Consider the following 16,198-nt stretch of genomic DNA (forward strand, 5'->3'; position numbering starts at 1 on the left):
AAGGCCTTTGATATGTCAAGAGCAATGGCCCTAGAAAGGAAGCCTTTGTCAAGAGATTCACTAATCCTGTGATATATAAACATAACCACATCTGCGTTAGATCTTGCAGAGCGGAAACCATATTTTGTGTCACTAAGAAGGTTGTTTCTGCTGAGGTGGTTGACTATTTCTCTATTTAATATGGATTCCAGCAACTTACTCATAACACACAGGAGACTTATTGGTCTGTACTGAGACGGAGATGACTTATCACCTGAATTCTTAAATACAGGGCAAACTGATGAGGTCTTCCAGGGAGTTGGAAAGCACTTCTCCTTAAGGCAGCGCTTAAACAATTTCGTAAGTATGGGAGCAAGTTCTGGTTGAAGCTTTTTTAACACTATAAATGGGATGCCGTTAAGGTTCTTGATTATCTTGGCGACCTGATGCACGGATATTTGTATGTTACCTAGCGTGTTCTGTGGTATAGGAGGAAATATGGGGAGTTGATGGCCTTCGTCGCATAGGGTAGAATTAGCTGCAAAGTTATTTGCAAATAGTTTGGCCTTGTCTGATGCTGAATGAAGAAACGTTATGATATTTTCGAAGATCCTAGAGGTTAATCACGCTCAAAACCAAGAGATATTCCCTCTGTTTACCTTCTCAAACGAACGTGAATAGTCACCAAGATATTTAGATGAAATGTAGACTGGGGACGATTCAGAATTGAAAAGACATTATGCTAAACTTTTTTTTAATGAGAAGGTATTTCTTTAAATTAACATTAATCTGCACAATTTCAGTGTCGTTTTTATGACTATAAGGAAAATAGTTACACACAGATTGAGTGCGTTTCTATGGGTTCCGTTCTCGGACTGACATTTAGTAACGTTTATATGTCTACTCCTGAAAAAAATTATATAAAGAAGCAACTAAGTCTTTCGTTACGTTAGGTACATGCACAAGATCTTAATCCTGAGACAATAATAATTAAATAAGAGAAATAAAACATATATTTTAAACACAAACTGTACTCGTATTCGCCAATGAACAAAACATTAATACCTAAATTCAGTTCCTCGACGTATCTTTTAACTTAATAAGAGATAAACACATCATCTCTTTATGTAAAAACTACCTCCATTACTCTGCGTATGTTTAATGGCAAAAAGGAACGTTTGAACCCAACATAAATGAATAAAAAAGACCAATATTATTGGGTCTTGTTTATTCATTTCTGTTGGGTTCAAACTTAATAATTACTAGAACAGTCCATTCTCCGGATTTATTTGACTGATGAAATGGAATTAAATGACCATTTTGGTTGAAAATATATTTTGGAGTGTCGTGCGATTAACCCTAACACACTTTAAAAATTTTAACATGCACAATTGAAAACCACTTCTGTATCCATAAAGGAAACATCTATATTAAAATTGATGGCATTTCTATGAGATTTCTTCCTAAAGCGACAAACAGCAACTTTTACAAAATCATCTATGAAACATTTAAAGCTTCGATTTATGCACGGATTGTTGCAGTTTATTGTTTTTTATCTTCTCGATTTCATTGTAAGGTGCAGACTCTGCAGGGATTTTTCTTTTTTATTGTAATATGTAGACTCTGCAGGGCTTTTTTGGTTCTATCTTTCTTTTTCTTTTTTGTGAATATTTTGGTCGGCTCATCCAATAGTATTTGTCTTGTTTATTCATTGCTGTTGGGTTCATTAAGTGATATTTTGAACATGCTCTCTACCAAAAGTCCTGCCCTAAATTCTTTACACTTTAGAAAAAGAAGTATTATGAAAAATTGACAAAATTAAAATACGAAAGAAATACACACACATGCCTACACACATATACATATATGTATATATACAAACACACCCACCTACACACACACACACAATTTTATATATATATAAATATATATATATATATATATATATATATATATATATATATATATATTGCCCTATTATGGTAAATACAAAATCCGTTTGAATTTAAATGTCATATTTAAGCGTATATTACGATCGGGCAACGCTGGGTAGCCTTCTAATATATATATATATATATATATATATATATATATATATATATATGTGTGTGTGTGTACGTGTGTGTGTGTGTGGTGTGAATACAACTGGGGATGCAATAAATAATAAAGCAAGTAATATATATATATATATATATATATATACGTTTTTCAATATGTATTGTATTATCTGTTCGATAGAAATGTATTAAAAGTGGGTTATAGTATATAACATTGCACTGAACATATTACTTAATACAAAATGTTATTACCATATTAAGTGTCTCCCCACTTAATTGTCGAAAGAAAAATAAGCATTGGTTTAAGAATATACAGCTTATTTTTTTATTAGCTTTCGAAAACATATTCTTGACGTATAAACGTAAAGTGTGTTTTCTTTGGCTGCAGCAGCCGCAGGACATGTTTTCTTTTTAGGGAGCATAGATTTTTTGTACAATATTACAACAAGCCATCATGTTTGGTTTGTGAAGAAAGGCGAAATAATAAGAGGGCATTAAGGAGGACATATTTAAACGGCAAAAGCTCATTTTAACTTCGTTTAGACACCGCCTAAAATATGAATAATTTATGATTATTAACGTAAATAGCCTACTTGTTGTTTGCAAATATTTTTATAACCAATTTTAACGAAACATACAGTAATAAAATATTATCTTTAGAACGGAATCAGAAATATAAATAGTTTCATTCATCCGAGGTTGTCCGGGCAACGACTTGATGAAGGACGTAGAGAAAACTAATCTACACTATATTAAAGTCATATCCTTTTTCAGTATTAAGAAAACGTAATCCATTCTGGTAGATTTTATTATATAATTAAATTAAAAATTAATTTTTGAATATTAAAATGCGTTTTATCCTGTTGCTGTTGTTTAATTTATAAGAAATCACGTGGTCGTGTCTAAAAATCGCAAACGAAGAGTTGTTTTATACTTTTGTGAATATGAATTATTCATTAATATTTGGCTGTTATGTATCTTTCGGCATTTTCTTTTAAAGTAAATTTTTAATTGCGTGCTTACTATCCAACCATACATGTTGTTGTGTTTTTACCAGATTAAAATACAGATTAAATTGCGTTAAAACAACGGATTGAAAGACATTTATTTCCTCTCATTTAACAAGTACTTATTTTAAAATATGTCACTGTTAATCAAAGCAAAATTCATTCTAGGACAATGGTTAACGAAATTGCTAGTCAGTTCTATAGTGAAACATATGTTTATTTGCATAAAACCTAACTGTTTGATCACTTGTAAACGCGGTGTGTAACAAATATTTATTTGTTTATATGTATTTCTATGAAAGTTGATTATAATGCAGGTTCAAAGGATATATAAAAGAAAGTCAATGCTCGATGGTGAAAACTATGTAAAGGTAATACAATCCAAAGAATATGTTGAATTATCAGATACAATTATTTACATGAAATAGTTCAATAAAAAATTTAAAAGGTATATTCAAAAGTAAATGCCAAATATGAAGAAGGGATCATAAAGATTCCACTGATACTAAGTCGAAATACTATTTTGCACCCCCTGATATATTAAAAAAAACCCGTATGTTCCAATAGGCCGAAGAGAAAAAAATAAATGTAATATTTATACAAAAAGGTACGTATAAAAGTAATATAATAAGGATGGGCCAGGTGTTCTATTATTAGAACAAATTCAAACTACTTGCTAAGCTTAAGATCTCAGTGTTACACATATTTTTTAATGTGGCAATGGCGAAAAGAAACGTTGCTTGTCTAGACTGATAGATGAAAAATAGGTGGATGGAAAGATGAAAAAACTTCTATGTTCGCAAACCTCGGCTTACATATATATTGAATTAGGAGTGAAATTATGTATACATAAATGGAAATATAATAAAAGTAAAAATGAAAATAAAATCAAGTTGAAATTAAAATTTAAAATGAAATAAGTACAATAAAATTATGGATTTAATTCATGAATGTTGCGAGATAAATATTGTTAAATTTTATGTTGCTCAAACAAATCTAATAGCGCTTATTCAAGATAAAGTATATTTCAAATAAAGATAGTTTACCATTTAAAAGATTCAGCGAACAGAAAAATAGCAAATTACTGAATTAAATTAGTGTGATAAGTGATGAAAATAGTCAAGAGTATTTAATAGTGAGGAATTAGAATTATATAGAAATCTATACAAAACTTGTTAAGTGTTGTTAATTGGATAAAGCCTACTTTTAGTTTCATATAAAAGGGTTATATAAATTTTAAATTATAGTGATTCAAGTTAATAAGCTTATTATGCGGAGTTTCATGATACTTAATTTTTTTCATCATAGAGGAAATTAGATAGAAGGCAAAGGGGGAGTGCGTATGACTTATTTGCAATATAAACGTTGATGGTCATTGTAACTGATGGAATAATAACAAGACAAGAGATTGAGGAACATGCTACATTTGTTAGAGTTAATAATCAGGTCTAGAAAGCGGATTTACATATCAATATCAAAGTTACCTATCAAAGTAGAGTATTACTCTAGAACGGTAGAAAAAGAAGCAATCCTTCTGCGATAGAATTTTTATGAAAATATTGGAAAGTTCCACAGATTAGGTATTAATAATTCTGAAGTTATCTAATGTCTAGAAAATTCAGGTAATTATTTTTATAATTGATGATTATATTGCTTAATGGTGGTTAGTTTGCCTAAGTGATTTAAGACTGGTTGTATTTGAATTGTTTATGCGTTTGTCTTTGGAGATAAGTTCATTTTTCGAGTTAATTAATTTTAACTAGTAGTAATTAATTTACAAAATTCTAAATTGTTAACTCTAAGCTTTTACTGGTTTTAACCTCTTACAATCACCAAGTACATTATCAATTAAAAGGTAACGTATATGCACCTTTATAGCATAGGTTGAAAGACTGCCGCTATAATATCGTTATTAAATCTATCCCAGGTAACTATATATTTAATTATAACACACACACACGCACACACACACACATATATATATATATATATATATATATATATATATGTACACGTATATATATATATATATATATATATATATATATATATAGATAGATAGATACAATCAAATCAATTATCTTTAACACTTTTTTTTTTAATTTACCGTATTTTATTCACGTTAACATTTTATCTGTTAGCTTTCAGAATTTTTTACGTTTTGCATTTTTAAATTTAAAAAAAGTTTTTTTTGTTTCTATTATTACTATTATTAACTTTTTACACTAATTATAATTATTATTAAAAATTATTATCAATTATCATCAATATCGCAGTCACTAACATTCAATTGATCATTGCCTTCTATTATTTATCATTTTTTATTTTTTATCACGATTATCGCCACATATAATTAAAGCGGCCCAGTTTTTCCCCCTTTGGACCAACATAAAGTAGGTTTACGAAAACAGATGTCTATACAAATTCATTATCTTTACTGTTAGGTACTATAACTATTATACTATAAATGTAACTATAAAACGACATTTTTATACAGTCATTCGTTATAAGAAAACCCTAAATTTTATTCTATCGCCATTAGCATTAAAGGAAGCAGTTCCAATTTTTTCCTTTATTTCATAACTGCTTCTACCGCTCACACTCTACACCGCGTAAAATTACGCACAATAGTCTTATATGGCTTCTTCACCCTAATTAACTGATTCATAAACTCATAGATATGTCGTTCACTTCCGATTTGGTGATTCAAAAATACTGGTGTAGCCCTCCGTAAATTCCACTCTTTCTCATTGGCTGCCAGCTGTCATTCTCTCATTCCAGAATCTACACCTTACATAAAATAAACGAAAGCACACTTTTCACACACACAACATGTCAATTACTTGCAGATTGTTTACTTTTTTGCCGCTCGCATATATTTAATCAAAACCCTAATTTAAAAATTGCCGATTGACTAGAGTTCACTTTGCATTTACTTCGTCTCCTAACCTGTCTCTCTTTCATTCTATCTCTAATGACACTATCCAGCATTATTCTTTTCATCGCTATTCTCTCTATATAAAATTAAATTGACGAAATATTCCTCTCCTTCATACTTATATTCAACCATAACTTGTGTCTTTTATTTACTTTTTTTTATTATAGAGAGTGAGGCGTTCGATTCTTCGCTAACTGCTATAAAAAAAACAAATACGATGTACTGTTCCCCCTCTCTCTCTCTTTATTTCTCTCTTTCTCTGTCTTTCCGTGTCTATTAACCAGCTTCTCTCTCTCAATCTCTCTCTCTCTCTCTCTCTCTCTCTCTCTCTGTCTTTCTGTGTCTCTTGACAAGCTTCTGGGTTTGACCTTTACTCCTGATCTGAAATGGAACACGTACATCAAGTCTGTCGCCAAGGTCGCTGGAAAGATGGTGGGATCCTTCTACCGCTCCAGAAAATATCTCACTACTGATGCAATTCTCTATCTATATAAAAGCCAAGTACGTCCAAGGATGGAATACTGTTGCCATATCTGGGCAGGAGATGCTAAAAACAGCCTATCCTGCCTTGACAGAGTACAAAATAGACTTCGTGGCTTAGTGGTGGATGTATTTTTCTCTACCCTGCAACATCTCTCCCACAGAAGAGACGTTGCGAGCCTATCCTTATTTTATCGTTATTTCCATGGCAGGTGCTCGTCTGAACTCCAATCTCTGGTCCCCCCTCGCCAATCTTTCACGAAAAACACCCGTCTAGCTGAATCCACTGTGAAAAATTTCCCCCACTCTATATATGTGCCTAGTGGAACTCTGTTCCGTCTGCCTGCTTCCTACCGGATTACAACTTGGATGCTTTCAATCCAACGTAAACAAATTCCCAATGAACCGCCCCCTTAAGTAAACACTTCATCAAATCTCCACACTAACGTAAGGTACTTGCAATAACCTTTATCCCTGAGTGGCTTCTGGGCCTTGATAAGTGGTGATCATTGTGTAAAAAAATAAATAAATAAAAATGTCGAATAAAAGTTTTATTGTACTTAGCCGTTATGGAATTCTCTTTATCTATCTATCTCGCTTTCTCTCTATCTCTCTCCCTCACTTCCTCTTAAATGACAATGTCGAATAAAAGTAATATTGTACTTAACCGGTATGGAATAAAGTTCTCCGAAAAAATTGCACTTAATTGTATCAAGTAGATTTTTTTTTCCAGCGAAAATAATTTGTTATGATACCACGATCAAATTAAGTGACGTTTTTTTAGGATGACTACATTCAATGCCGGGTACGTACAATATTGCCTTTTTCCAATATTTGCATTTTTACGTGTATTGATTACACTGTATAAGTACTTTTTCTTAAACTTACGATTAATATGAACTAAATACATACACAAATCGTGCTCCAAGTTTTTTTATTATGTATTTGAGACTGAATGGTTAATTGTAGGTATAGACAATTTCATACCCTCGAAAAAGTATCAGCAAAAACCTAACAGCCAGCCATGGTTTTCTCCAGAATGTGCTGCTGCTATTGCGCACAAAAATCACTTTTTCCACTGCTTCCAACGTAATAGATATATGGAAACTAAAGCCGCTTTCAGGACTGCCAGCAACCATTGTAAGAAAGTAAGAAAGAACGCAAGAGAGTTGTATGCTCAGTCCGTCAAGTCCAAAGTAGCTGAGCAGCGGCTTGGTCCCCACCAGTTTTGGCAAATTGCCAACAGAATCCTGAACAGAAGCGTGTGCTCTATCCCAACTATCATCAATGGACCTGAGTTAATCTCGTCAGCATCAGACAAAGCCAAACGATTTGCCAAGAACTTTGCAGCCAATTCTACCGTTTGCGACCAAGGCCGCCAACCCCCAATATTTCCTCCTGTATCAGAAAACACACTATGTGATATACGTATATCTGTACGTGATGTTGCCAAGCTAATCAAAAACCTTGATTCCAGTAAAGTAACTGGCCCTGATGGTATTCCAATTATAGTACTCAAAAAACTTCAACCTGAACTAGCGCCCATACTCACAAAACTGTTTAAACGTTGTCTTAAGAAGAATAGTTTCCCATCTCCCTGGAAAATCTCATCAGTATGCCCTGTATTTAAGAATTCAGGTGATCGCTCACCCCCCTCTCAGTACAGGCCAATAAGTCTCCTGTGCGTCATAAGTAAGTTGCTAGAATCTGTGTTAAATACAGAAGTAATCAAACATCTCAACAAAAATAACCTTCTTAGTGGCACTCAATATGGTTTCCGTTCTGCTAGATCTACAGCAGATGTCCTTACAGTTATATCGCATAGGATTAGCAAATCTCTCGACGGTGGCAATCTTTCTAGGGCAATTGCTCTTGACATATCTAAAGCCTTTGATAGGGTATGGCATAAAGGTTTACTTCATAAGATCGCTAGCTATGGTATAGCTGGAAAAGTCTTCTCAATTATTAAATCATTTCTTTCTGATAGGTTCATAAGAGTAGTAGTTGAGGGGCAAAAATCAGAAGCTCACAGTATTAATGCCGGTGTCCCTCAGGGATCCATCCTGGGCCCAACTCTTTTCCTGATCTACATTAATGATCTTCCAAATCACATCCTTACATCATTCGTAGACATTTTTGCTTACGACACTACCATCTATGGTAGCACATCTAAGACAGTAAACGACCAAGTTCTCTCCAATTCTCTCTCCTCTGATCTTGATCACGTTGTACAATGGGGAAAGGAGTGTCTGGTTACTTTTAATGCACCTAAAACCAAGCTTCTCTCTTTACATCATCAACATTCTGATCCCCATCTGCCATCAATTAAGATGAATTGCGCTCGTCTTGGGGAGGCCTCAAGTTTTGACAGGTTTCTGGGCTTGACCTTTACTCCTGATCTTAAATGGAATACGTACATCAAATCTGTTGCCAAAGCCGCTGGAAAAATGGTCGGATCCTTCTATCGATCCAGTAGATATCTCACTGCTGATGCAATTATCTATCTATATAAGAGCCAGATACGTTCAAGGATGGAATACTGTTGCCACATCTGGGCAGGAGCTGCTAGAAAAACTTGTTCTGCCTTGATAGGGTTCAAAATAAACTTCTTGGCCTGGTGGGAGATGCCCCTTTCTCTTCGCTACAACCTCTATCTCACAGAAGAGATGTTGCGAGTTTGTCTCTGCTTTATCGTTATTTTCATGGAAAGTGTTCGACTGAACTTCAATCTATGGTCCTCCCCTCGCCAAACTTTCACAAGAAACACTAGACTAGCTGAAAACATTATCAATAATTTTCCCCACTCTTTATCTGTGCCTAAACCTAAACATAGATTCCATGATCAAAGCTTCTTTCTTAGAACTGCACGCCTGTGGAATTGTCTTCCGTTTTCCTGCTTTCCAGCTGTCTATAATATGGTTGTCTTCAAGTCCAACGTGAACAAGTTTCTGATGAGCCGTTCCACTTAAGTTAACAAATTTACCGAACTTCCATTACTATTGATTACTATATTGTCCTTTTGACTACTCTACACTCTTTAACCCTTAACCTTGCGTGGCCGATCAGCCTTGATAAGTGGTGACGCCTATGTAAAAAAAAAAAAGACGGTTGGGCGTTTGTGTGGTTGCGTTGTGCTCATTGTTTTGGTCTCGGTTAATGGAGGAGATATCCTTCATGACAAATACATTTTTTCAAATTTTTGATACTAATCAGGGTGGCCCCATTTTGGGGAGCTGGCTTACCCTAACAATTAAAAACCGACCTAATGTCTAACTCTGCCCTCGTGGGGAGGCAAGTAGCAAACAAAACACAAAACAAACAACAAGCTCACTCTATCTCAACAACCATTATGTGTGTTTCCGTATATATTTTGAAAGTAACAGACATTGAGCACTACTAAGGAAGAACGTAAAAGAACACCATTCTCACGTTATTCACTTTAGAGGGGGGGGTGATTTCCATACCGTCCGCCCAGTGTTCCTTTAGGGATAGCGGGAGTAAATAATTCATATTAAAGTTTACTAGAACCTATTGTTGGGCAGGGAGTCTTTGTTTCTTTTGTTATTTTTTGTCATCTTTTCGGTTTTTACAACTTTTTACACTTTTCGGCTTCTACAACGTTTTATTTATTTATTTATTATTGGCAGAGCGGCGAAATGTTTACATTTGAAACAACCTCAATTTTCTTGATAATGACGAGTTTTAGAAGTTATCCAGTGTATTCATTAAGACAAGGTCATTTATATTTGGAATAGACAGGTACTTTTCAAGATATAAATATTCACTTGCGGAGGTTGAGGGTATCTATTCCAAAAACCGTTCTTTACTTCCAAAAGTTGGGGGTAGTCATCAACAACAACTGTACTTACCTTTTTACGGGGGGGGGTATGCTTCAACCGGGCAACGCTGATCTACTGGTCCTGCTAGTAATAAATAATACGATCTATGCTTAGAGTTTTATTAATTAAATATAATTAAGGTTTCTATTATTATTATTATTATTATTATTATTATTGTTATTATTATTCTTGTTGTTGTTGTTGTTATTGCTGTTATATTATCTATATATCTATAAAAGTGAACGTGTCTGTGTGTGTGTCTGTGTACATTTCCCTACGCAATAACACTGTTAATTTTCAGTCTACAGACTCGAAATTTGATATACAGGGTACTGAGATTTAGGGTAAATCTATGTGATTGGTTTTCGGCCAGAAATTTGGCTATTAAAGTGTCTAAGTTCAACGATTTCACCTTTGAGAACTCTACCAAACTTCTCCGAAAATTTTTTGTCTAAACACTTGAAATTTTAGATAAAGGTTCCTTGGACATGGATCTAACTTAATAACTTGATTTGAGCGCAACACAATAAATGTTAAGGGGTCATAATTGAGGTCAAATTTAAAAAAAAAATTATCTGGGTTTTTTTTGGGGGGGGTGCTCAGCATACACCTCCAAACAGCCGGGCAACGCCGGGCAACGCCGGGCAACGCCGGGCAACGTCGGGCAACGCGGGGCAACGCCGGGAAACGCCGGTCAATGCCGGGCACCCATATATTATTATTATGATTATTAGTATTATTATTGTTTAAAGGTTTCGCATAGAATTAAAGAAAAAAAGCTGTGGAATAGACTATGTGTGGAAATAGAGGGATAAGACAAGGATAGAGGACTATAAAATCACCCACAATATAATTAACATTATTTTGTACTTGAGTGTCCCCAATTCCACGAGGCGGGTTAAATATCTCAAGCATAGAAAAACGTTTCACAGTATCTACCAAGAGCGGGTAACAGTTTTCTAGTGTTTCTGTATAAAAAATCCTTATATCATTCAACCACGGTAGTGGTTGAATATATGCTTAAGTCCGAAATTGAATGAATCTAGACACATTCAAACCCCCACCACTAATTCCGTTCGCAACCAAATTTTAAACAGGTTATATAGTTGGATAGAACACCTCATTAGCTACATTTTGAAAAAGAAATTTCGAAAATTGGTTCAGTAAAAAAAAAGTTACAACAAAATATGTGGGTTCACAAACATAACATAACATAACATAAGTGACTAACGCTTTTTTTTATTTTGCATAACTTTTTTTGTATATAAATATTTTTTACTGCGATTTTGCCAATATGACATGTTAGCGTAACGTTTAGAGTACCGGGGTTGGTGGAAAGATTTTAGGTTCAATCCCGTGTATCGTTTTTTTTTTATAATTAAAAAAACGAACTTTTTTTTTAATAACTAATTTTTTTAAAACTCTCCTTATTATTTTAGAGCAAAAAATGGTGAATTTATCGATTAAAAATATGAGTGAATTCTATGATATACATATTCTTTGAATGAACTCAAATTTTTCGTTATCACATTTGATGAAAAATGTAGTCCCATTTTTGCAATGCGTCTGACCAATGATGCTTTTGAACCCGCGACCAGCACTGCGATGTCATCATCAGCAGCATGGGCATAAATATTCCTATTTTTAAACTCCTTTAAAAGAGGATTCAGCATACAGTTCCATAGTAAAGGTGATAAAATCCCACTTTGGGGGATTCATTTAACTACTTCCCTTTTAACAGTTGCCCTCAGTATTTCTACTTGAACTGTTCTGTGCCTCACCATATACTCAATCCATCGGATGAGTACTGGTGGCGCATTGAGTCCTCATAGCGACTTAAACATACTACTGAAGGGTATGTTGTCAATAGCTCCAACGATATCTAAAAAGACACCGAGTGCCATTTTCTTTTTTGTTAGTTTACGCTCTATACAGATCACGAATTCATGTACCGCAGTCTCGGAAGAGACCCTGGCTCGGAACTACTGTGATTGAATGATAAATATTGCATAAATGTGTGTTTGAGAGCTAATTTGTTTTGACAATCATTAATAAATATTATAAATTTATATATTAATACAATAGCAATGCCTGGAAAAATCATGGATTATATGGAAAAATGCGCGCATGAAAAGTAATATTCTTAAGAATTTATTAAACTTGGAAAAGTAAAGGACAAGAAATTCAACCTGGAAAAGTAAAGAACAAGATATTCTAGTAAAGTAAAAAAAAAAAGAATTTTTTATACTTAAAATATTGCAGCTAAAAATAAAATTTGAATATTGATAAATATTTTATTTATTATTTGCATATGTTGTTGTTTATTGTTGAGTTAGAAAGAATTAAATGATCCTAATTATGATACAATAAAATTATTAATTTTTATGTAAATTTAAAATTATTAATTTCATCTACTAACTAACTAACTAATGAATTAATTTTATTCAAACAATTTTCACTACATAAATATATGCAAATAATAGGGGGGAAATAAGTTCAATCTAGCGACTGACACCCTTTCTAACTCAACAATAAACAACAACATATGCAAATAATAAATAAAATATTTATCAATATTCAAATTTTATTTTTAGCTGCAATATTTGAAGTCTAAAAAATTCTTATTTTTTACTTTACTAGAATATCTTGTTCTTTACTTTTCCAGGTTGAATTTCTTGTCCTTTACTTTTCCAGGTTTAATAAAATCTTAAGAATATTAATTTTCATGCGCGCATTTTTTCCATATAATATATATATGTCCTTAACCTAATAAAACAACACTTCCGACCCAATAATATCCGCAGTACAATATTCAATAGGGATATGACTGTATTTACATAAAAGTACTTTTTTAAAAAGTAATATGTATATATATATATATATATATATATATATATATATATATTCATCCACACACAGTACTGTTGCGCTGTTTCACAGCCGATCAGTGAAGCTAGACAGGCAACTGCCTCAAGCCAAAATCGAAACCCGACCGCCCAAATGACAGCCAAGGGTTGCAGCATTACGCTATACGGTTGATGCTGTGTGGGTAATGAATTACCGATGTTTTGACACACACACACAAACACACACACACACACACACACACACACATATATATATATATATATATATATATATATATATATATATATATATATATATATACTATCTGGCTGTTCGGTCGTTCAATACGTTTTAATATAAAATTATGATTTGTGAAGATTGGGTCTGCATTAGTATCTAATCAATCCTCTATTTGTTATTACATATTACGAGGAATAATTTGCAGGGTTGATTAACCTGAAAAAAAAATTAAATGATAATGCCGTTTATCGAATCTCCTCTGGGTTATTCTGTTGATATATGAACTTGTCCCTCATGAATAAAACAAATAATTTTTACATGGGAATCGATGTTTCTTTCCGGTCCCTGGCTACGGTATTTGATCCGCCTTGTGGTGTAATAACTATGCATAATGCTATTTGATTATATACATGTATACTATATTTTGATACGAATTTTTAATGCCGTATCCCGGGGTGCTACTCCATAGTTTATATATATATATATATATATATATATATATATATATATATATATATATATATATATATATATATATATATATATATATATATATATTTATATATATATATATATATATATATATAAGGTTATGTATATATTATGTATTTATGCATTTGAGTATTTGATTCAACGTACATTTTAGTAGGAATAATTATTTTTGTTGTATCTTCCAATTTCATAATCCATAAACTTTAATTTTAATAATTTATCTTTAGATTAGCGTCAAGTTACCTGGAACTGAATATTTAACATAAATTGTTTTATTTAACATCTGCGAAACAATCATGAGCAAGAAATCTAATCGTCTATGACAGTCGGGAATCGGTCTTTGTCAATCAATCAAATGTTGTCGTGTCGATGAATTTTTTTTTTTTTTTTTTTTTTGTCGTTCTGTGATATTGTTCTGCTTAATTCTAAAACACCCATCCTTGCAATCTTTGCCTTCTCGGTGTGGAAACACAATTTTAGACACTTTGAGACACCCTAACTTTTTGAGATACCCTAATCTGAGAGTGTTGAAGTGACTTCGAAGGCTGCACCACATCATCTGTCCTTTCGCTCTTGTACTATTTTGCGATGGAAAGAAAACACTAATAGGCGAAAAAATGGAGTTTTTTTTCTATTACATTACTTTTAAATTGTAAGGTGACACTACTGAGTAAAACTTAATGTAATTATTTAAATTAATTACCATAATGAAAAGAGTGGCTGAATAAAGCATATGCTAACAATATGTAAATAATGTTGTTAACATGATTCTTTCCTTTTTTTTTCTCTCTTTTTACAAGCGCTCAGATTAATTACTGGATCGTTCACTGATGTTGAGAGCGCGAAACACGGATAGTCTTTTCGTAAAGTACTGCACACCGTACACGAACCTGCCTATTCTATTGGGTTGAATTCCCTTAGACTTTTAATGTGTTATTTCTAAGTAATAGCAGATTATTTATTTCCGAATTTCCACAAGATCCAGATTAAATTTGGGCATTTCATAGAACGATATCGGTTAATTAGACCCATATATCATTTAATGTATTCTAATAATATGTCCTTCCTGCTAACTGCTTTTGCGATACTAAACTTTATATATATATATATATATATATATATATATATATATATATATATATATATAATAAAAAAATATACTTAATTCGTTACCGAATTACCGTGTCATTAACATATATCAATAAATTTATACCAGTTGCAGATGACAACCGGCAATATCGTTAACTTGCAATAACATTTTAAATTTAAAACACTGGATATTATTTAATGATATAACACTACGCTAAAATACATTCTAAAACGCTTTGAATACGAGTGGAGTATTTCGATTTTAGACTTTCGGTATGGCTATCCGTATTGCTTTATTGACTGCAGACTTTCTTAATCGAAACAAATATAAAATTAAGTTTTTAAACTTACGATTTCGGAGTTATTAATACCTAGCATTATAAATATATTCAGTTATACATTTCAAATAAACTCTGTGTATTGCTGCATTGCAGGTCAATTTTTTTTATTTTGAAATTGGTATGAAACGCAGAGAAGTGAAGGTCAGTACACTTGAAGAGCATAACCACGTGCCTTATTTCCCTGAACAAATATTTTGGAAATTATGCTTAGTTTTCTTTTTTCTAGTAATTTTAAGTGTCCGTCATTTTATTGAAGATGTCTAAAAACCTATATTTTCGCTAATAAAACAATCCAACTTTATATTTCTATTTATATGAAATAAAGAACATTATTTTGTTTCAGGAAATATTTCTTTAACATCATCACTCCCATGCTTCAAAATCACTTTGAATAGATTCTTGCCAACTGATGTCAATCGGCAGATTTGAGATGATGCGATATATATAGATGCTATAGGAAACTTCTAAAATCTTCCTCCAATGTATATCTTTCGACGAAAATGAACACCTTCTTCATAAACTTTCATATTTAATATTGACCAGAGTTGCTCAATTAGGTTTATATCCGGAGAAAAATATGGCCAAGTAATACAATTTTCCCCACTAGTGCCTACTGTCTTAAGGTAGGATGCCGTAGCCTTGGCTGACTGGGATCACGCATTGCCATGCATAAGAATCAATTTGCTGTGACGCACCAATGGAAGCTCATCAATCCATGGGGAAATATGCTCATTTAAAAATAAAATATAAAACTGGCTTGTCAGTTTGACATTTTCTGGTTCTCGAAATTAGTTAATAGCAGTTAATTAATAGTTGATTATTTCAGCCCAACAAATGATACCTCCACCTCCCGAAAGTTGCTCGAGCCTCATCGGTGAAAAGAACATTT

Source organism: Euprymna scolopes, chromosome 20 (genome assembly GCF_053919585.1).
Source record: "Euprymna scolopes isolate OS-2025 chromosome 20, ASM5391958v1, whole genome shotgun sequence".
Taxonomy (NCBI): domain Eukaryota; kingdom Metazoa; phylum Mollusca; class Cephalopoda; order Sepiida; family Sepiolidae; genus Euprymna; species Euprymna scolopes.